General features: G+C 39.4%; 1 protein-coding gene across 2 annotated transcripts in view; it reads right to left on the bottom strand.

Annotated features, from left to right (window-relative positions):
- LOC124144416 overlaps positions 1 to 23,179 on the bottom strand; it is a 68,907-nt gene extending 45,728 nt beyond the window's left edge. The window contains exon 1 of one of the 2 annotated variants that reach the window (XM_046513788.2): positions 23,110 to 23,179. The gene's annotated coding sequence lies outside the window, so the exon portion shown is untranslated. Of the gene's footprint in view, positions 1 to 22,732; positions 22,800 to 23,109 lie in introns of those variants that run through there. The other variant, XM_046513787.2, reaches the window with a different exon arrangement.
- Between the last annotated feature and the right edge of the window lie 248 nt (positions 23,180 to 23,427).

Below are 23,427 nucleotides of genomic sequence, written 5' to 3'. Positions count from 1 at the left end.
TAATTCTATCATGACCTCCTAGCCATATATGAGTGTATGAATTATATATCTTTGCCTTTCACACTGCAGTAAGGAATATTCCCTGCAATATTACATTGGCCCGTACCAGTGTGACTGGGCTGGGCAAACTAGTCGTTGTGAGCTGATCATGCTGTCTGTACATTACCACACAATCAGGCAAACCACCAAGCCTGACAACCTTGTGCATGAATTGGGATATTTTTTTGAAACAGTTTGTATTTTCTTAAATTAGGAGATATTTGAACAATGCAATAGTGTATAACTAAGTATTGAAGCCTCTTTCATCCCTTTTATCAGTGAAGTACACCAGGGACCCGTTCCGTATAGCGATCTTAGTGCTACGACTGTCTTAAGTCAGTGTTAAAGAATGGGAGTTACGATCGACCTAGCGCTAAAATCGTTTTGTGGTCAGGGGCCCTGGACCAAGCCATCACATCACAAAACTTTAACATGAACTGGGAAAATTTAAAATTCTAATTTTGTATTTTGTACAATGGCTGCAGACCTGGGCCAAATATCTGCCTCTGAGCAGGTCGAGATAAACACACAGCCATTGTGACCCAGAGTACTTTTATAACATTTCTTCAGTAGTTTCCTGTGGCCATGAGATGTAAATTAGAAATAAAAGCCAATATGCATATATTTAACAAAACACACATCCAACAGGACATGCAAAAACACATTTAAACCCTTTATTACAGTGAACATGATAAATAACCATGTAGCTATTATTCCTTGAATGCAACTTACAAAAAAAATATTTAGGTTTGTGACAGGGTCAGATGTTGATGTACTGGAGATGTGAAATATTCCTTTCATGGAGTTTGGGTCAATCTGGCTATGTCTGTTTTAGTTAGAGAGACAGAATGACCTATGTGAGATACTAGCTCCACTGATCTGGGTCACCTCTGTGCAGAGCAGCAACTGTCGATCCGAAAGTTTAGTTTGCCAGGGGTATGCATGTGTAACACTCTCAACATCACTGTACAGTCCTTGTCTTCACGGCCACACAATTCTCACACAATCGGTTTGTAAAGCACAGTAATTAGGGCTGGGACGAGTCCAAATTTACTACCCGGGTACCCATCCCCCTATTACCCGACCCTACCCGGGTACCTGCTGTAGGTCTTGAGAGATGGGTACAAAATGTCTGATTTGGAATAGTTTGACCGTACTCCTGTCACAATGTATTTAGATACACGTATAAACCGATCTGGTCATGCATACACTGAAGTTGACTGAAGTTTTATCTTTATACAAACATATAAAGTCAGAACATATTTAGTTAGAAAGAAATGTTAATAGTTGTCATTTATAGTGTAACCATAGAGTTCTAGATAATTTTTGCCATTAAAATATATATATAACCATGAGATTAACCACGGGTCCGGGTTGTCCTGTGGGTACCCAGGTCCTTCTCAGTACCCACCCGACCCGGGTACCCGAGTTACCCGTCCCAGCCCTAACAGTAATCATCCATATCGCCACCACCATGTACACTGTACAGTATAAGGGTTCATCTTTTCTTTACAAACCAAGACACAGCTGATTCAGCTAGGTTCGTGGTTGATATAGAGAATTTCACCCGAGTGTCTTTTGATATCAAATATATCAACACGAGTTGATAAAAGTGGGGAAACTCCAAGGCTTGCCGAGGTTTTTTTCCCCTTTTATCAACGAGTGTTGATATATTTGATATCAAAAGACACTCGGGTGAGATTTTATTTATCATCCAACATCAGTTTGTAGAAAGTAATAAGCAGTGTCTTAAGTGTAAAAAGTACTGCTAACAGCTTCAGTAGCAGAGCCATTAGTGATGTCATTTGATTGTGACGTCATGGTAACCAATGACATCACAATGGTCTGCAAAGCATTGTGATGCAATTTTATTGCAGCGATATCTACAGTATAGATATCGCTTGATCTCACCCAAGCAATATCTCCTGTGGGAGCCAGTTTTGGATGATAAACAATTTTAAAGGGATGACTACCAAAATACATGCAACATATAAATGATACTTGATCTCACATTTGGTTTTGTTGACTACAGAGCAATTTAAGTACACTTGGCAATTCATTTTATCTCCAGGTACATTCAGCAATACCTTTTCCAGAATTTCCTTAATAGTCCTTTTCAGAAAAGTATGCATCTTCCCGAGGCAAGTTAGTTCACTGACTATAAAAGTCCAGTTTCCACTCTTGCCGAACTAGGCTGGTATTTTGGAGTTAGATTTTGGCTGGACTAACGAGTCTATGCATAGTCCAATCAAATTCGCGCACCGAAATCCGGTTCGTAAACTGCCATGCAGATTTCGGTCGATTGCAGGATTTGCACAGCATATGCACTGCCAACTCGTTGTCAACAGATATTTTCCAAATCTTTTCAAGTTTTTAACTAAGGTGCTCACTTGATTTGATGAACTTCACGATGTAAGACTTGTTTTATCACAATATAGATTTTGATTATCGATCAGATCGTCTTGACTGGGCGCCGCCATTTTGTTTGAAGCAAATGCAAGTGATACGAGAGGTTGAATCTGATTGGTCAATAGGAGAGGCATAAAAAGGACTTAACGCGTAACAACCACTGGTGGCACTATGATCGAGCCCAGGAATTCCAGCCTAGTTTGGCAAGGGTGGAAACTGGACTTTTAAAATCAGTTAACTCTCTTGCCTCGGGGAGATGAAATATACGAGGAGTCTGGATATCTTTTATATTGCTTTGGATTAGACTGTAAGCAATGTCTATCTCTGGCCGCTTCACTTCTAAACACCCCACCTCCTTACCAGTAGTAAACATTCTCTCTTGCCTGTTTATATTGTATCAAGTATCTACAGATGAAAAAACACTATATCTACGTGGGTTGCCCAGTTCCTTTACGGATAAAACACACCTTATACACATGTATACACTATAAAACAGTCATGCTCCCTGAGAAATGAACCGTGACCAGTTGTCCTCCTTCTATGGTCAATGGTGAATGAAACTTGATGTTGACCCGTTCAGATTTAACAGTGCTGATCGATACAGCCTTTGAAGTGAAAACTTCATATTGTCACCTCATTCACTCCAAATATCACAAATGATCCTGACCAAACATGTATTAGGCTACAGACTTATGACAGCTTTTCCACACAAGGATGGTCGAAGCTAAAACAAAAATAAATACCTGTCTATCTATCTATCTATCTATCTAATTATCTATCTATCTAATTTATTTATTTATTTATTTATATTTATTTATTTATTATTTTTATTTATTTATTTATTTATTTATTTAATTATTTATTTGTTTGAAAGTCTTTCTGCTGTGGAGTATCTATCTAATTATTCTATCTAATTTATTTATTTATTTATTTATTTATTTATTTATTTATTTATTTATTTATTTATTTATTTATTTATTCTTTCTTTCTTTCTTTCTTTCTTTCTTCTTTTATTTATTTATTTATTTATTTGTTTGAAAGTCTTTCTGCTGTGGAGTTATAACTGCAGCTGGCCTCTTGAATCACTGATGGAATTCATATAATTTATATATAACATTTTTCTATTTTATATAAGTGTCTATATTACTAGTGTGAGACATAACAAGCATAAATATTTTTATGTTTAATATATTTCTTGGACTGGTTGCTCTTCAATAGGGGAGGGGGGCAGGCCAGTGAAACAAAAAATAAAAAATGGGTGATCTCAGAACAAATGTAGACACATAGTGACTGAATGTTTTGATTGGCAGTTATATTCCAACCATATCATGGTGGTCTATAAATATTTGTAAAAAGATTTTTTGAATAATTTAATAATTTTTCTAGAGCATTTACACAGTTTTCCATAACAATATATAAATGTAGACACCTAGTGAGTGGATGTTTTGACTGGCAGTCATACTCCAGCTGTATCATGGTGGTCTATAAATATTTTTTAAATTTTGTTTTTAATAATTTTTCTAGAGCATTTACACGGTTCTGCATGACAATATGAATATGGTCAATACACTTGTGTCTGGACAAGGAAAATCAGTGAATGAAACCCTGAACAATGTCTAAGCCATCAATGCACATTGACACACAACCAGTCACAGAGCAGCACAAGGACCAGTTGCTCCCACTAGTCAGTGCCTACAATCAGTAACATGAGTATAACTACCGTATTCGACGTAATAAGCGCCCAGGGCGCTCTCAAAATTAGAAATAGGGGGCTCTTATTAGAATATAATTTTGGTGAGATAAAAATCAGAGTTGAAAGATTGTAAATTTTGTGGTTTATGCTGACAGCCTGAAATGATACAAAAGAAAAGTCTGTGTGTATTATACACAATAGATATATTTTTGAGAATTTAATGGCCCATAATTAAGGGTGCATATAACACACGAGTGCGTATTATACACGAATAAATAAGTCTTGTGTACACTGATCAATCGGCAAGGGTGATAAATGGGATTGTTCACGAGCCAATATATAAGCAAATATCGCCATGGGCACTTATTAGAGCGGGGCGCTTTTTACGTCAAACACAGTAATCTATCTCAACAACAAACTCATAGCTGTGTTCTTAAATATAACAGTAGCATAATTTCAACCATAAAGAATTTTCTAATCCTCATCAAATATAAAAAGAAAATGAAATGTTTACTCTGCTCAATAAGCAAGGTGTTATTGTCTCAACAGGGTTTATTTTGAAGACAGATTTCAGAAACCCTCTCCCCACCCACTATTCTGAAAACATCAGCATCTATCTGACAAGAAGGCTGCTGATTCAGTGGTATTGATTGGTGCACAGATATATTATGGCTTGCAAATGGAATGAGGTAATCGAGGTGGTTTGATAACACGGATACACCAAAGGCTGTGAGCATGACATACAAGTTTGCACAGGTACCATTACCAGACGTCTGTATGACTTCAGTCATGTGATCAGCCAGACGTACAGGACCACAGTGGACTTCCTACAAACAGGCTTATTTATGTACATTGTGTTACATCCAGGTGGCCGGCCGATAAGGAGAGGCTGTGATATGAGGTGTATTGTGTATGCCTCTACTTGGGATTCAAAGATACTGAGAGGGTGATACGATACATATACTGCCACATGCAATTTGGGATTCGATGATACTGAGAGGGTGATACGATACATATACTGCCACATGCAATTTGGGATTCGATGATACTGAGAGGGTGATACGATACATATACTGCCACATGCAATTTGGGATTCGATGATACTGAGAGTGTGATACGATACATATACTGCCACATGCAATTTGGGATTCAATGATACTGAGAGGGTGATACGATACATACTGTCACATGCAATTTGGGATTCACTGATACAGAGAGGGTGATACGATACATATACTGCCACATGCAATTTGGGATTCGATGATACTGAGAGAGTGATATGATACATATACTGCAACATGCAATTTGGGATTCAATGATACAGAGAGGGTGACATGATACATACCGTCACATGCAATTTGGGATTCAATGATACTGAGAGTGCGATACGATACATACACTGCAACATGCAATTTGGGATTCAATGATACTGAGAGTACAATACGATATATATACTGCCACATGCAATTTGGGATTCACTGATACAGAGGTGACATGATACACAATGTCACATGCAATTTGGGATTCAATGATGATACATATTGTGATACGTACTCCTGGGACAAAATGATCATGATGATATAGAGTGGTGATGATAGAATAAGTATTGTGATACACTGGTTTCAATGAGACTGGGAGTCTACAATGCATGTGCAGTGATTCATTGACATTCTTTCATCAACTTATGACTGATGCTTGACATTCAAATGATATTAGCGACATAGAGGTGCAAGTGAGTGAATATACAATTCATACATATCACAGCCACATAACATACATGTGTTATCCGGCCCTGAACACTAACCACTGCAACAAACACAGATACTAATATTAGTTGCAAGTCAAAAAGCATGAAGTGCACGAGGCTCTTCTTTCACCAAATCCCCACAGAAAACCATGATCAGACCTCACGCAGTGACTTTCACTGCATTTCATGCATATCAAAGGTAAATAAATGAATGAATGCATCTATTTCTCCAACAACATGTTGCCATAGGACAATGTTCCAGTAATCAGTTTAACAAGGTCATAGACCAATCACAGGCTGATAAAGCAGTCATCAGTGAAGCTTGGTATTGCTGATGCTTTTACTGTGCATCTATTGCAGGAGCATTATATTCGTAATCCTCCTGGCAGGTGAGTATTGCCATATTCCACAACAAACAAGGAGGACTTTTTTGCCATCGCAAACAAATAAGCATTGTACTCTTATTGAATGCGTAACTTGAGTATTGTCACTGCAAATTCATTCCTCTACTCCTAACCACTATTGTCATCATAATGTCATTATTCCACCCTAATCAGTATTGTCATCATAACTTCATTATTCCACCCCTAACCAGTATTGTCACTGTAATTTCATTATTCCATCCTAACCAGTATTGTCATCATAATGTCATTATTCCACCCTAACCAGTATTGTCATCATAATTTCATTATTCCACCCCTAACTAGTATTGTCACTGTAATTTCATTATTCCACCCTAACCAGTATTGTCATCATAATGTCATTATTCCACCCTAACCAGTATTGTCATCATAATGTCATTATTCCAACCCTAACTAGTATTGTCACTGTAATTTCATTATTCCACCCTAACCAGTATTGTCATCATAATGTCATTATTCCACCCTAATCAGTATTGTCATCATAATTTCATTATTCCACCCCTAACTAGTATTATCACTGTAATTTCATTATTCCACCCTAATCAGTTTTGTCATTTTAATTTCATTATTCCACCCCTAACTAGTATTGTCATTATAATTTCATTATTCCAACCTAACCAGTAATGTCATCGTTAGTTCTTTATTCCACCCCTACAGTATTGTCACTGTAATGTAATTATCCCACACCTAACCAGTATTGTCACTGTAATGTAATTATCCCACACCTAACCAGTAATGTCACTGTAGTTTAATTATCCCACACCTAACCAGTATTGTCACTGTGATTTAATTATCCCACACCTAACCAGTAATGTCACTGTAATTTAATTATCCCACACCTAACCAGTAATGTCACTGTAATTTAATTATCCCACACCTAACCAGTATTGCCACTGTAATTTAATTATCCCACACCTAACCAGTAATGTCACTGTAATTTAATTATCCCACCCCTAACCAGTAATGTCACTGTATTTTAATTATCCCACACCTAACCAGTATTGTCACTGTAATTTAATTATCCCACACCTAACCAGTAATGTCACTGTAGTTTAATTATCCAACACCTAACCAGTATTGTCACTGTAATTTAATTATCCCACACCAAAACAGTATTGCCACTGTAATTTAATTATCCCACACCTAACCAGTATTGTCAGTGTAATTTAATTATCCCACACCTAACCAGTATTGTCACTGTAATTTAATTATCCCACACCAAAACAGTATTGCCACTGTAATTTAATTATCCCACACCTAACCAGTATTGTCAGTGTAATTTAATTATCCCACACCTAACCAGTATTGTCACTGTAATTTAATTATCCCACACCAAAACAGTATTGCCACTGTAATTTAATTATCCCACACCTAACCAGTATTGTCACTGTAATTTTATTATCCCACACCTAACCAGTAATGTCACTGTAGTTTAATTATCCAACACCTAACCAGTATTGTCACTGTAATTTAATTATCCCACACCAAAACAGTATTGCCACTGTAATTTAATTATCCCACACCTAACCAGTATTGTCACTGTAATTTAATTATCCCACACCTAACCAGTTTTGTCACTGTAATTTAATTATCCCACACCTAACAAGTGTTGTCACTGTAATTTAATTATCCCACACCTAACCAGTAATGTAATTTAATTATCCAACACCTAACCAGTATTGTCATCGTTAGTTCATTATTCCACCCCTAACCAGTATTGTCACTGTAGTTTAATTATCCCACACCTAACCAGTAATGTCACTGTATTTTAATTATCCCACACCTAACCAGTATTGTCACTGTAGTTTAATTATCCCACACCTAACCAGTAATGTCACTGTAATTTAATTATCCCACCCCTAACCAGTATTGTCACTGTAGTTTAATTATCCCACACCTAACCAGTAATGTCACTGTAATTTAATTATCCCACACCTAACCAGTATTGTCACCTAACCACAAACAAAAGATTATTGTAGTATCCTGAATGTAACAGTGGACATACAGTTTCAACTAATATATAGAAAGGACGCTGATCCTAAGGAACAGGTCATTTTTATAATATAAGCATGATAAGTATGCATTTCAAACACAGAGATACTTAAATCAGATCTTTTACTCCAATATGGTACATATCTCTCTGACTAACATCTACCATTTACTACTAGTCCCAGAAACAATGTATATATATATATATATATATATATATGAAATGAAATTAAAAGTCCAGATGAGCTGAGGCAATGTAGACTTGCAAAATCTTTCTAGACTTGAGTTTCATTCAATCTTAATTTATTTACTAGGGATTGGGAGAGAAGATCTGAAGACACCTCCAAAGGTCACATCAGGTGACCCCCGAGCTAAATTTAACCTTCCAGCCTTAATGAGAGATGCGTGGGTACTTGAGCTTATCAAATGTCACCTTTCAAAAATGACTATTTCTTTACCACCTTGATTTGAAAATTTCGTTCAAAGCAAGAGAAAACCTCCTCACAACACAAATATACCCTCGATAGTACAGCCTTTTGGGTGCTGATGCTAAAAAACCATCATGGTGCCCATGCATGACGATATTTTGTGCATTCAGAACTCCCTGATTATGTTCATTTTCGAGACACAGAAATCAGTTATACTTGTCCAAATGCTTTGCTCACTTGTACTGAGGAATTAGAACCCTGATTGGCTGAATTTGAAGTTCACCTGATGCGACCTCCTATGGAAGTGACCTCAGATCTTCACGCAGAAAGGAATAGTATAGAAGACTACAGTAAAAGATTGGCTTTCAATGAGATTGGTGATATACATTGATATCCTAATTTCATAAATCTTCTTTAGTGTTCATTCCCATAGTGGAATTCAAATAAATACATACATATGCATAGTCAAGCTTTCGGCCTCTCGGCCTTTTTCACGCACACTCTGTTGGTTTCACGCTACATTATTCGAGATCCTTTTTTAACTATTTCTAATACTGTATTCGACGTAATAAGCGCCCCGCTCTAATAAGCGCCCATTTGGATTATTTGCTGATATATTGGCTAATGAACAAGCCTAATTTGCATCCCTTCCGATTGATCTATGTACACAAGACTTATTTGTTCGGTATAATACGCACATGTGTGTTATATGCACCCTTATTTATGGGCAATTAAATTCTGGAAAAATATATCTGTCGGACATAAACATTTCAGGCTGTCAGCATAAACAACAAAAATTTATCTTTCAACTATGTTTTTTTCACCAAAATAATATTCTAATAAGAGCCCCCTATTTCTAATTTTGAGAGCGCTTACATCGAATACGGTACTTACTTTACTGCAAGTATAACAAGCCAGAAAAAAAAAGATCTCTAATTAGCATGAAACAAACAGAGTGTGCCTGATGAAGGCCGGGAGGCCGAAAGCTTGGCTGTGTATATTAATGTATTTATTTGAATTCCCCTGTGGCCGAAAGTTTGAGGCTGTGTATATAATTTAAAAAGATAAACAATCCAAGATGTTTTACAAGTCCAGTACACTAGTGGTTGTGTATTACCTGAAATGAAGTACCATAATTAACCTCATCTTCCCAAGTCAATGGCGTTAACTCACCATAAAAGTCCAGAGTTACATTTTGGCTGGACTAAAGAGTCCAATCAATATCGCGTAAAGAATTAAGACCTCTGGTTCGTAAACAACATGGATTTCAACATGCAGATTTAGGTCAATTGCAGGATTTGTAAAGCACACGTACCACCAAATGGGCGTTGACAGATATTTGGCAAATCTTTTCATATTTTTAATCAAGGTGCTCATTTTATCATAACACGGATCATCTCATTGTTTGAAGCAAATACAAGTGACATGAGAGATGGAATCTGATTGGTCAATAGGAGGGACATAGAAGGGACATAACTCGTAATAGCCACTGATGGCGCTATGATTGAGCCTGGAAAATCCAGCCTAGTTTGGCAAGGGTGGAAACTGGATGTATCTCGACCTACAGGGATGTATCTCGACCTTCAGGTATATATCTTGACCTTCAGGATGTATCTCGACCTTCAAGGATGTATCTAGACGTCAAGGGATGTATCTAGACCTTCAGGGATGTATCTCGACCTTCAAGGATGTATCTAGACCTTCAAGAATGTATCTCGACCTTCTAGGATGTATCTCGACCTACAGGGATGTATTTAGACCTCCAGGGATGTATCTCGACCATCAGGGATGTATCTAGACTTCCAGGGATGTATCTCGACCTTCAGGGATGTATCTCGACTTACAGGGATGTATTTAGACCTCCAGGGATGTATCTAGACCATCAGGGATGTATCTAGACCTACAGGGATGTATCCCTACCTTCAGGGATGTATCTCTACCTACAGGGATGTATTTAGACCTCCAGGGATGTATCTAGACCATTAGGGATGTATCTAGACCTACAGGGATGTATCCCGACCTTCAGGGATGTATCTTGACCTACAGGGATGTATCTAGACCTTGTACCTTCAGGATTTATCTCGACCTTCAATGATATGTCTAGACCTTCAGGATGTATCTAGATCATCAGGGAGGTATCTCAACCTTCACGGTTGTATCTAGACCTTCAAGGATGTATCTCGACCTTCAAGGATGTATCTAAAGCATCAGGGATGGATCTCGACCTTCACGGATGTATCTAGACCTTCAAGGCTGTATCTAGACCTCAAGGGATGTATCTAGACCTCCATGGATATGTCTAGACCTTCAAGGATGTATCTCGACCTTCAAGGATGTATCTAAAGCATCAGGGATGGATCTCGACCTTCACGGATGTATCTAGACCTTCAAGGCTGTATCTAGACCTCAAGGGATGTATCTAGACCTTCAGGGATAAAGGGTTTTACCAGACGTATAAATGTTGAGATGGGACGCAGATATAGAATATACAGCAGAGTTGCGTCCCTTGGACACGCCAGAAACCTATGATTGTGGGTTCGAATCCCGGTTTGCCCCCATTATGTTTCTAGGTTTGTCAGCACCATACCCGTGCTTGTGGGTTTCACCGAATTGGTAAATGTCTGATACCTGCATCACTTCGGGCTTTCCTCCCACATTAAGCTGACACGCCGTGATATAACTGTAATACTGTTAAAAGCGGCGTTAAACCCTACTCACTCACTCACTCACTCATTGGCTGCTGGGGAAATATCATAACTTGGAATCTCCACAGGGTTCCCAATTTGGAAAAAAATAACAATTTCTTCCCCAATTTGCCTACCATGGGGAACATAGTGTCGAATCCTAGATAAATCACAGACATTACAACAAGCACTGCTAACTCAGCATCTTTTTTTCCATTGGCATTACAGACTTTGAAATTCCGCTTGTCCGCAAAATATAATGATGGTTGTCCGGACTAGTGAATTTGGGCTTTACCTGTCCTCTGGACTAGTCTTAAAAAAGTCTTAAATAACAAGTATCTAAGGCTGCGTTATCAGCAGGTTAAATTTGTTCTTCATGCCGGGGATTGAACTTAACCTAAAACATTTATAGCCAAACAGTGATAACACATAAGGATACTCCCTAAAGAGCCTGAAATTCTATTAGCCCTAGGGATACATTTAACATTAGTGCAGGCTAGTGAAAATTTGCATTCCTACCGTGAAAAGACAAAATCCGAGACTAGGACTCCGCGAGAGTTACAACTGCAACTTCAAAGTAGGTAAGTGAGTGAGTGATTGAGTGAGTATGGTTTTACGCCGCTTTTTGCAATATTCTAGTAATATAATAACAGGGAACACGAGAAATGGGCTTCACACATTGTACCGATGTGAGGAATCGAACCCGGGTCTTCGGCGTGACGAGCGAACGCTTTAACCACTAGGCTACCCCACCATCCCAAAATAGATAAATAGCACATATTGTATTGAACAGATATGCAGGTCAAAGCCAGCCAACTGAGACACCCTGCCGCAGTTTGCTGACTTAATGCTGAGCGCCAGGCAGGGTAACAACAAGTACCATGTTTTAACATCTTTTGGAATGATGCAGCTGAGCATCAAACCCACGACCTTCTGTTCTACGGGCACATGCTCTAACCACCAGACCATGCAGGCGTTCAAATTAATAATGGAGGAACAAACACACATAAATATCATCATGAGAGAGCAGTAGCCTTTAGATTAGGTGATTACACAGGTTGCGCACCTATGCTACATTACAAAGCACCGCCACTGTATGATCCTCAGCAAGGGCAAGTTTGTTTAGTTGTTTGTTGTTTAACGCCGGGCTCAGTAATATTCCAGCTATATGGTGGAGCCTGACCACCCAATCCTGTTAGTCGCCTCTTACGGCAAGCATGGGTTGTTGAAGACCTATTCTACCCCGGAAACTTCACGGGTCCCAAGGCCAAGTGAATAAGAAGGTTCATAAGCTGTTTTGAATTTGGAATCAATATAATCAAGTCAACCAAGGGAGGTAACTCTGCTCCATTCTGTCACACTGCATCCAGTGAAAACTAATTTCACAAAGTTCTCAATTCAAAGACCTCACCCTAGAATGCCAAAGGGGAAAAGAGAATGGCATGCAATACTGGGGACCTAGCCCCAGAATGTCAAAGGGGAAAAGAGAATAGCATGCAATACTGGGGACCTCACCCCGAATGTCAAAAGGGAAAAGAGAATAGCATGCAATACTGGGGACCTCACCCTGGAATGCCAAAGGGGAAAAGAGAATAGCATGCAATACTGGGGACCTCGCCCCAGAATGTCAAAGGGGAAAAGAGAATAGCATGCAATACTGGGGACCTAGCCCCAGAATGTCAAAGGGGAAAAGAGAATAGCATGCAATACTGGGGACCTAGCCCCAGAATGTCAAAAGGGAAAAGAGAATAGCATGCAATACTGGGGACCTCGCCCCCGAATGTCAAAAGAGAAAAGAGAATAGCATGCAATACTGGGGACCTCACCTCGGAATGCCAAAGGGGAAAAGAGAATAGCATGCAATACTGGGGACCTCGCCCCGGAACGCCAAAGGGAAAAGAGAATAGCATGCAATACTGGGGACCTCACCCCGGAACGCCAAAGGGGAAAAGAGAATAGCATGCAATACTGGGGACCTCGCCCTAGAATGCCAAAGGGGAAAAGAGAATAGCATGCAATACTGGGGACCTCACCCCGGAATGCCAAAGGGGAAAAGAGAATAGCATGCAATACTGGGGACCTCGCCCCGGAACGCCAAAGGGAAAAGAGAATAGCATGCAATACTGGGGACCTCACCCCGGAACGCCAAAGGGGAAAAGAGAATAGCATGCAATACTGGGGACCTCGCCCTAGAATGCCAAAGGGGAAAAGAGAATAGCATGCAATACTGGGGACCTCACCCCGGAATGCCAAAGGGAAAAGAGAATAGCATGCAATACTGGGGACCTCGCCCCGGAACGCCAAAGGGAAAAGAGAATAGCATGCAATACTGGGGACCTCACCCCGGAACGCCAAAGGGGAAAAGAGAATAGCATGCAATACTGGGGACCTCACCCCGGAATGCCAAAGGGGAAAAGAGAATAGCATGCAATACTGGGGACCTCGCCCCAGAATGTCAAAGGGGAAAAGAGAATAGCATGCAATACTGGGGACCTAGCCCCAGAATGTCAATGGGGAAAAGAGAATAGCATGCAATACTGGGGACCTAGCCCCAGAATGTCAAAAGGGAAAAGAGAATAGCATGCAATACTGGGGACCTCGCCCCCGAATGTCAAAAGGGAAAAGAGAATAGCATGCAATACTGGGGACCTCACCCCGGAATGCCAAAGGGGAAAAGAGAATAGCATGCAATACTGGGGACCTCGCCCCGGAACGCCAAAGGGAAAAGAGAATAGCATGCAATACTGGGGACCTCACCCAGGAACGCCAAAGGGGAAAAGAGAATAGCATGCAATACTGGGGACCTCGCCCTAGAATGCCAAAGGGGAAAAGAGAATAGCATGCAATACTGGGGACCTCACCCCGGAATGCCAAAGGGAAAAGAGAATAGCATGCAATACTGGGGACCTCACCCCGGAACGCCAAAGGGGAAAAGAGAATAGCATGCAATACTGGGGACCTCGCCCTAGAATGCCAAAGGGGAAAAGAGAATAGCATGCAATACTGGGGACCTCGCCCTAGAATGCCAAAGGGGAAAAGAGAATAGCATGCAATACTGGGGACCTCACCCCGGAATGCCAAAGGGAAAAGAGAATAGCATGCAATACTGGGGACCTCGCCCCGGAACGCCAAAGGGAAAAGAGAATAGCATGCAATACTGGGGACCTCACCCCGGAACGCCAAAGGGGAAAAGAGAATAGCATGCAATACTGGGGACCTCACCCCGGAATGCCAAAGGGGAAAAGAGAATAGCATGCAATACTGGGGACCTCGCCCCAGAATGTCAAAGGGGAAAAGAGAATAGCATGCAATACTGGGGACCTAGCCCCAGAATGTCAATGGGGAAAAGAGAATAGCATGCAATACTGGGGACCTAGCCCCAGAATGTCAAAAGGGAAAAGAGAATAGCATGCAATACTGGGGACCTCGCCCCCGAATGTCAAAAGGGAAAAGAGAATAGCATGCAATACTGGGGACCTCACCCCGGAATGCCAAAGGGGAAAAGAGAATAGCATGCAATACTGGGGACCTCGCCCCGGAACGCCAAAGGGAAAAGAGAATAGCATGCAATACTGGGGACCTCACCCAGGAACGCCAAAGGGGAAAAGAGAATAGCATGCAATACTGGGGACCTCGCCCTAGAATGCCAAAGGGGAAAAGAGAATAGCATGCAATACTGGGGACCTCACCCCGGAATGCCAAAGGGAAAAGAGAATAGCATGCAATACTGGGGACCTCACCCCGGAACGCCAAAGGGGAAAAGAGAATAGCATGCAATACTGGGGACCTCGCCCTAGAATGCCAAAGGGGAAAAGAGAATAGCATGCAATACTGGGGACCTCACCCCGGAATGCCAAAGGGAAAAGAGAATAGCACGTAACTAGAGACCTACTCTTTCCCGAATCCAAATAAAGAGAAAAGAATGTCGCATGGAGGACCTCCCTCCCCACACCCCCAACTCAAACCCCTACAGGAGGCAGGAGTAACTAGTACCAGCATCACTTTGACTCCAACATGCGTGAGCCATGATCCATAGTTACAACAAAGTTGTCACTTCACAAGAATTGAACTCTGACTTCCAGTTTCCCAATGATATCGTTCTGTATCACAGCAGTCACAATGGCTGAAAGGGGAATGATTTGAACCCATTTTAAAAGCTAGGTATTGATATTGTTATTGAAATGCTTGACAATACTAGAGCAAGTGCTATTGCGGTCTACTGAAGCTTCCAATCGACTCGGTCAGCCACTGATCGACACAGAAGTGGAAAGGGGATTATTTTTTCTTGAAGCTTTCATCTGTGTACAGACAAGAACAAGATAGATGGGGAATGGATTTCCTTAACCTTCCTAACATCTTGAAACTTGGTTTCTAAGAATAAATATTGCAGGGGTAAAAAAAATAATTTTTCACTGGTCATAAATAGTCATAAGTCAATCCATAAGTTTATTCAATGAATTTTCTTTAAACTAAAATATATGCATTGTTTAAAGTGTTTTCATTAAAAAACCCAAAATAATTGAAAACGCCTGTCTAAGCAGTTTCAAAAATAGGCATGGAGGTGGTCATAGCCCTAATGTTTATAGTTCAACAAGTTAAAGTGAATGAGTGAATAGTGTTTTAGCAATATTCCAGCCATATCACGGCGGGGGACACCAGAAATGGGCTTCACACATTGTACCCAGGTCTTTGGCGCGACGAGCGGACGCTTCAACCACTTGGCTACAATTTAATCTATTTAACTTCAGTCAGGAGCAATAAAATATCATTAGTACAGTATAGGGCTGGGATGGGTAACTCGGGTACTTGGGTCGGGTGGGTACTGAGTAGGACCTGTGGTTAGTGATGTGATATATTGTTTAAAGACAAGAATTATCTTAAACTCTATGGTTACACTTCAAGTCACTAATGTTCGCATTTCTTTCTGCTTATGCACCCATTCCTTCTGACTTTTATATGCTTAAATAAAGATAAAACGTCAGTAAACTTTTGTGTCTGTGTGAGTATGCGTGCGTGCGTGCGTGCGTGCATGTGTGCGCGCTTGTGCGTGTGCAGAATTTCAAATAAAACAAATCGTCTGGCTGCCATCAGGACCCACAGACTTTAGAAGCTGCAGGCCCTGACCAAAATTTTCAGGCCCTTATCTAAAAAAATGCAGCTTTTTGTGACACATAAATTTACTGCAGGCCATGAGGATCGTCACAAATTTGAAACTGAGACCCGACGTATACATGGACCTACGGTCAGGTGCGAGGATCGTCACAAATTTGAAACTGAGGCCCGACGTACACATGGGCCTACGGTCAGGTGCGAGGATCGTCACAAATTTGAAACTGAGGCCCGACGTACACATGGGCCTACGGTCAGGTGCGAGGATTGTCACAAATTTGAAACTGAGGCCCGACGTACACATGGGTCAGGTGCTTATTTCAAACACAGGTGGCGGTATATCGGGCCTCACTTTCATGTCCACGTTCTTCATGTTCCACTGCCGTATTAGGCACAAATCATGCCTGGCATAGATACAGGCTTGTGCTATGTGGAGTGTAACTCCAGGAGAAGCACATGCTTTATCCAACCTTTACAGAGACAGTCAAGGCTGAACAACTAAGTTTGTATAGTGGGTTTAAAGGTACAAGCACTGAATATAACATATATTCAGACACACGCTTAAACGGAATATTTGATGTCTGTATAGTGATTATTTTATTCCATTGGCAGTTATTGTATCATATTAACATGCCTTGTGAACAAAATGATCGCAATGGCAGCTCAGATCATTATGAGTCAAGCCTTGTGAAACATTTAATTTCTCGTTATTTTCATCAGTACCCATTAAGACAAAAAATTGCCTCCCTGATGTCCCAAAAGAATGTTGATGTTTTGAGAGGTTCTGCTCTTTATTTAAAAAGACATTTGCCAGTTTCACGTTAAGCAGAAATAACAATCTGTTTTATAGATAGATTTATTAATAGATGTAAATTTTGTATTTGGAAATTTAATTAAATCATCAACATTATCGTTTATGTTATACAAAAATAATTTGTTCTCTCGACTTCAAGGCCTTCAATACTGAAATAAACTTACTGAAATACACTCTCTAAAAAAAACTCATAAAACTGCATCATCAAAATGGCGAGCTGCGCATTATGGACCAAGCCTAGAAAACAAAATGATCAAAATGGCAGTTGCTTCACCTCTTGATAGAAGCCTCTAAAAAACTGCATCATCAAAATGGCAGCAAGCTGTGCATCTTGACCTAAGCCCAGCAAAACTGAATCTTAAAAATAGCAATTGTTCATCTGGGGCCAAGCCTTGTAAAACTGAATTTTAAAAATAGCAATTGTTTACCTGGATCCAAGCCTAGAAAAACTGAATTTTAAAAATAGCAATTGTTTACCTGGATCCAAGCCTTGTAAAACTGAATTTTAAAAATAGCAATTGTTTACCTGGATCCAAGCCTAGAAAAACTGAACTTTAAAAATAGCAATTGTTTGCCTGGATCCAAGCCTTGAAAAACTGAATTTTAAAAATAGCAATTGTTTACCTGGATCCAAGCCTAGAAAAACTGAATTTTAAAAATAGCAATTGTTCACCTGGATCCAAGCCTAGAAAAACGGAACTTTTAAACAGGCCGCTGTGGATCATGACCTAAGCCGTTCAATTTCATGAATTATAACACAGGACAGAAACAAAACAATCCAATGCTGATAAACGCATGTTCTGGTATCCTTCAGGCGAGAATAAATTATGTCCCTTAACATTTTTGGGGTTTGATGCATGTCATCGATCCCAATTGGGTGGATCGATGCTCATGATGTCAATCACTGGATTGTCTGGTCCAGACTCGATTATTTACAGACCGCCGTCATATAGCTGGAATATTGCTGTGTGCAGCTTTAAATAACAAACACACAAAGCATACACTAATCCCAGGCATGGAACACTTGACACTAGCCTGTTTGATAGCATAAGTTGCTTTTGCTAATGTTACTAGCATCCCGAGCGCCAATCTCATTAAAATCAGATCTTAGTTTTCGCTACCGCTAAACAAAGATCTGAGGACATCCCATAACAGGTCACGTCAGAACGACCTTTCGTGAACTTTAACCGACCAATGAAATGACTGACAAGAAATCGACATTAGCCAATCAGAAGGCAGCTTTCTCGAGCTTTATGACACAAGTTTCAAACTGGCTACTATGCTTCGAAACATATTTTGACATATTTTCGATTAAAAAATTTAAAACTGATAAAGAGAACATTCTGGATTGGCTTATAGATGGTCTAGATTGTATGGATATAATAAAAAAAAAAATGTAACTGTCATTCGGAATACCCTCTGTTAAATGTTTCGAGGTTGCATGATTAGAAAACACATTCCGTCCATCGCTTTCATGATCTGGTAAGCGACGCTCTGATTGGTTGGATGAAAGGTCGTTCTGACATGACACGTAATGGTATGTCCTCAGATCTTTGTTTAGCGACAGCGAGAACTAAGATCTGATTTTAATGAGATTGCCCGAGCACTAGTCAAATTTCACACTTTATCTGGGTACTTTTACAGTTTATCCCAGTTTCGGTCAAGACAATGGTTCTGGTTAAGTTGTATTTTAATTAACAATGCATGTGTCTATGTTTAAGGATTTAAGGAAAGGTGTGGAGGAATTTATCTAGACCTGCTCAGAGGCCAATATTTGACCCCAAATCTGCAGCAGGTGTCATTAAAAATTCCCAAATTGGAATTAAAATGTCCCATTTCATGTTAATACGAAATGTATATGAACTAATAACTACTTAGAGATAGCTTGTATTTCACTGATAACAAAATCAATAAACAAGAGTTTTTAATGCTTAATTTTATATTATTGCACTGAACATGTTGAATGCAATCTCAAATACAATGTAAAACACCTTTGAATTTAGGAAAAGACCTTTAGAAATATCCCAATTCTGACAAAATAACAATTACTTTAAAAAATTATCCTTACAATGAACAAGAATAAATTAGATAATAATATTCCCCATAATCGAGGCTATTAATTTTATCAGAACAACCTACTACATGTACGGCAATCAAAACATCATTGATTATTATCTATAATTGGTAGATCAATACCTAATATCATATCATATGTAGTTTACCATAAAAAAAAGTGAGTGTCTAATATTTAAATAAATATTTTTTGAGAAAACAAAACAGTCGCAAGTCAATCTTCCTTTCCCAACCAACATCAAGATAGCTGCAAAATGATCAAGATCAAATGGGTACATCAGTGTTAAACATGACGCAGAAAGGTGCATCCAATTGACTAATGTATAGAACAGATGCTGAAATAAAAGAAACTGCGTCCCGAGGGACACACAATATTATTCATTGTACCAAACACTCTTGACAAGAACTACAGAGTTCCTGTAATAAAGGGGAGGTCGGGTAGCCAAGCGGTTAAAGCGTTCGCTCGTCAAGCCGAAGACCCGGGTTCGATTCCCGACATGGGTACAATGTGTGAAGCCCATTTCTGGTGTCCCCCGCCATGATATTGCTGGAATATTGCTAGAAGCGGTGCAAAACCATACTCACTCGCTCACTCCTGTAATTAAAGTAATTATCAAATCTTACAGTATCACACACTACATCATTTCATTACTTTACAGGACCTTCATAAATCCTGTTAGGACCCTTGAAATTAGTAACTTGGGGTCCTCTGAACCCCTAGTCTCGTAGGTCAAGGGAAAACCCTGGTTCATTGGTAAACAAATTGATAAACAAATCCATGCAGCCTGTCCCATGCAATAATTGACCATGACATCAACATACAGGAAATAGTTATACAAGAGGAAGTATGAACTCAATGAGGAAACTTCTCCCTTACATAAATTATTGGACACAGCCTTTATTATCATAACTTTGAAACAAAGTCCCTCCCAGCACAATGAAAACTCAAGCTCAAATAATGATATGGCCTCACTGCAGGGATGTCATCGTAATTTGTATTATTGTGTGAGTGAGTGAGTGAGTATAGTTTTACGCCGCTTTTAGCAATATTCCAGCAATATCACGGCGGGGGACACCAGAAATGGGCTTCACACATTGTACCCATGTCGGGAATCGAACCCGGGTCTTCGGCGTGACGAGCGAACGCTTTAACCACTAGGCTATCCGACCGCCCCACATATTTTAAGATTAATATGGAAAATGAGCATGCAGAAAATTCAGTTTTATACATGGGTTCATATTTAGCAATAAATTGATTAACTGCGGGTCAATATAGGTAGTTTTTATCCATATGGGGGCACGGGTGGCCCAGTTGTCTAAGGCGCAGCGATTCGCTGTGCAGAGTTGCATCCCTTGGGCACGCCAGAAACCTATGCTTGTGGGTTCGAATCCTGGTTTGCCCCGATTATGTTTCTAGGTTTGTCAGCACCATACCCGTGCTCGTGGGTTTCACCGAAGTGGTAAACATCTGAGACCTGCATCACTTGGGCTTTCCTCCCATATTAAGCTGACACGACGCGATATAACTGTAATACACTCTCACTCATACACACAAACAATAGTTTCAAGTCGATATAACTATACTAAAATTTTCAATCAATGACCCATATTGTAATGTGATTTATTGTTTAATAAGCCATTTAGAATTTTATAATCTCAATAAGGTCAAGAATGTGAAATAAGCCTGCTTTGTCAAAGAACATGTAAACTAATTGTATTTATCTTGTTGATGGTATGAACATAGGTTTCTTCTCTTACAAAAAACTTGAAAAAGAAGTGTTTCAAAATATTGTTTCATCACATCTATCTTAAAAACAATCCTTCTGTTGCGACAGAATTCTTCTTCTTCCTTTATGTCCTTGCGCATATACTATCTACACATTCAGAAAAAAAGTCTTTAACATGTTTGACAAAAAACATGACGCAGATCCTGCCTACTCGCCCCATAAGAAGATATTAGATTAAAAAATATCCTACTTCCATAGATTTTGTATACAGATATGTATAAACATGCTATTGCCATAGCAACAGTCTATGTTAATAAGTATCACCAACAATGGGACCTCATTAATCCAGACACTGTTATATCCGGACAGCTACCCTCTGGATCATATCGATGGCAAAGTCTATATACAACCAGACACATATCTGCACATATGATTTGTTAATCTGGAGATTTGTTAAGCGTGGAGGTTAAACAAGGAAACGGTACCGTATGGATTAACGAGGTTTCACTGTAAGAGATAAGATTTCAAGAGATATATATTACTAGTTCTGAAATGTTTTGAGAACACCTTTATTCACAATCCAAAACGTTTCTACATAGAAAGGGAGGACATATGTATAAATAAACAAACTGAACAGGCTTAATAGGACTTTTAATAAAATGACTAATTTGTTTATCGGATGAGCTAATTAACATTGAAATATGCTTCTATCTCATGTTCACCAACCATTCATAAACTTTGAAATTCTGATATATCATACGCAAAAATATTCACCAGCTGAATGTCAACATAATGCCTTTGAAGCTATTTCAGAACATGTATGTCGGAATCACACTAAAAGTTTATGAAATTGAAATCATCTGTCCCATTCAATCCAAGTAATGTTTAAAATGCAGCGACACAAATACACGCCATGCATGTTGATAATAATCCATTTAAACATGCATCAGGGACTCAAGGAAGAAGAGTGGGCCCATCTGATATGCTGTCCTTTGTTTGACTTGTAAAAAAAACATCTGAGGACAAGCCTGTTCTATGATAAAGAATACTATGAGTATATAGGGCCTACATATAGGATTTTGGGATCATGAAGATGTAAACAGGGAAGTATTACCTAAATATATTTACAAGTTTAGAGAAAACAAAAGAAACTCATTCATCGCGAATTCGAGAATAGCCTCCCCAACTGACATGAAGCGAGTTCACACAAGTGGAGTTATGAACTGATAAACACAAATCGAAGTCGCACCGAAAACGCCAGCTGTTTTTAATTCGCAGATAATGTCCGCTAACCCACAGCCGAAACTGACAATTGGTTTGGCTTCTGAAAGTCCCTAGTCAACTATCGTGCGTCTAACATTACCAAATTTCCATAGATGTATCGAGAAATACCGCATCGAACACAATGACCCTCTCATAAGTCCAAATCGCTCGTGTGGCAGCCATGTTGGATTGCCATCAGAGGTAGCTCAAATGAAATAGCGAACATTTTCTTACAAAAGAAACAAGAATGGGGCATATGTGAGCCAAAGAACCAATCGGTTGGCGACTTGGATGTTAAATACATCAAATGAACTCAGTTAGTTATCAAAACCCACCGTAATTAAGTTTCAGTCGGTTAATATGTCTGTAGTGACCATCTTAACTGTGATGCAGCGATCCCTCTCTGCAGTATCTACATACATTGGGAACGGACTGGGAGCTAACGAAAATATCGTTTCGCCTTAATAAAAATGATACACTAAATGTCACCACTATTTTGCAACCGACATATAATATTAATTATATAAATGTCCACATATATTAATTCTACACGCAATGGATGATAATACTAAAATCGTATTACCCATTAGGCTGGGTCCTTATAGAGCAAGTAAAATATTTCCTCCAAACTTATTCCTAACATCAGTTTCCTTAAGATATATTTGTGTCATAAAAAATAAAATAGCTACACCTATTTTGATATCTATCATACCCGTTGTAAACTCTAGGTTTCCAACTTTCCGTGTTGTCAATGACTTTGAGGCAGTATATTCGTCTCTCACTTCTAGCATTCTTTATTTGCGCGAGCTCATGTTTAATTGGACTCTTCTCATAGTGGGTAATGAGAATCGACACATTTTGTGTAAAGGACAAATTTTGTACCTAAACACAAGATTTCCTTAAATTCAACTGTGCGAGATAAAACCGTATGTACACCTGGCAACACAGCAGTGTAATATTTATAAACACTGTCGAAAAGACAACATGTTAGTATCGACCGACAGCCGGCTTACTACCTAAACGCCCCTAT

Source organism: Haliotis rufescens, unplaced genomic scaffold (genome assembly GCF_023055435.1).
Source record: "Haliotis rufescens isolate VD_foot unplaced genomic scaffold, xgHalRufe1.0.p SCAF_29, whole genome shotgun sequence".
NCBI classification, from domain to species: domain Eukaryota; kingdom Metazoa; phylum Mollusca; class Gastropoda; order Lepetellida; family Haliotidae; genus Haliotis; species Haliotis rufescens.
The sequence above is the reverse complement of the archived record's forward strand: the minus strand, read 5'-3'. Positions and strand labels throughout refer to the sequence as shown.